The following is a 1,028-nucleotide window of genomic DNA, read 5'->3' on the forward strand; positions in this document are numbered from 1 at the left end:
TCAATACAATAACGACACGGATGGGGTTCGGGCCAATACATACAGAGCATAATGGATCAGCCGACCATTTCTGAATCCAAACAGCAGAAATAAAGTCACTTTTACACTATGTCCTGCCCGTGCACCCAGATCGACAATATTGAAAATGTCGAGTCAACTTCTGCAAGCAAAGGGATTTACGGATTTCCGTTCCATCAGGTTGGTGACTGCAAGAAACGGTCCGGTGCGAAACAGTTGCGGCGCACATTGGAACAAGTGTAAAAACGACCACGGCAGGATTCGAACCTGCAATCTTCTGATAACATCACGATGAACACCGAAGTCAGACGCCTTATCCATTAGGCCACGCGGCTACTGTTACAGCGGTTCAGCAAAAGATCTTAAACCGGGGCAGGAGTGGTGAAGACACTGCTTGCTTCTTTCTCTGTTGTCCATTTATTGTTTTCTCTTGCAGCAAGTTGGCTCTGCTGTTTCCGAATTATCAGGATACGACAACTGAACTTCCACTGGGTCTCCAAGAAACCTACAATCAGAATAAACAAATCTTTGATCAAAATGTTTTGCCTCCAAAGCGAATCTCTTTCGCACTCAGTCTGCAAAATAGACACTGGGGAAATAAAATAAAAGACAAATCGGTAAACTAAAAATGTGCACGGAGAACAACACTGAGCGGAGAATGTGAACAGAATTTACGATCCAAGCCCGACGGGCCGAGTGGCCTCATCCTGTCCTGTAAAATACGAACAATCCCCAATTCTGCTGGGTGAGATTATTATTTTCTGATTTTCTTTTTTTGGAAAATTTAAGAGCGGACGGGGTCCCGCACCACGGGGTAAACGGGTCAGATCCAGACCTGGCGCTCAGTGTTCGTGTTAATATTGAGCACGGTATTCTATCCGTGTAAAAATACAATCGCGGATTTCTTGCTTTATATTCGACACATTCCCTTCCTGTGTGTTTAATCAGGGGAGGGAATGTTTTGCTCGTTTCGTGATCTTCATTTTCAGGAAATTAGTAAATTCGTCTCG

The 1,028-nt window shown here is 44.4% G+C and overlaps 1 non-coding gene across 1 annotated transcript; it reads right to left on the reverse strand.

Moving 5' to 3' along the window:
• Window positions 1-264: 264 nt before the first annotated feature.
• On the reverse strand, window positions 265-353 carry trnar-ucg (transfer RNA arginine (anticodon UCG)). Its single transcript is given in 2 exon segments — window positions 265-300; window positions 317-353. It is a non-coding gene; the product is annotated as a tRNA-Arg (tRNA).
• Window positions 354-1,028: the final 675 nt, after the last annotated feature.

Source organism: Heptranchias perlo, chromosome X (genome assembly GCF_035084215.1).
Source record: "Heptranchias perlo isolate sHepPer1 chromosome X, sHepPer1.hap1, whole genome shotgun sequence".
NCBI classification, from domain to species: domain Eukaryota; kingdom Metazoa; phylum Chordata; class Chondrichthyes; order Hexanchiformes; family Hexanchidae; genus Heptranchias; species Heptranchias perlo.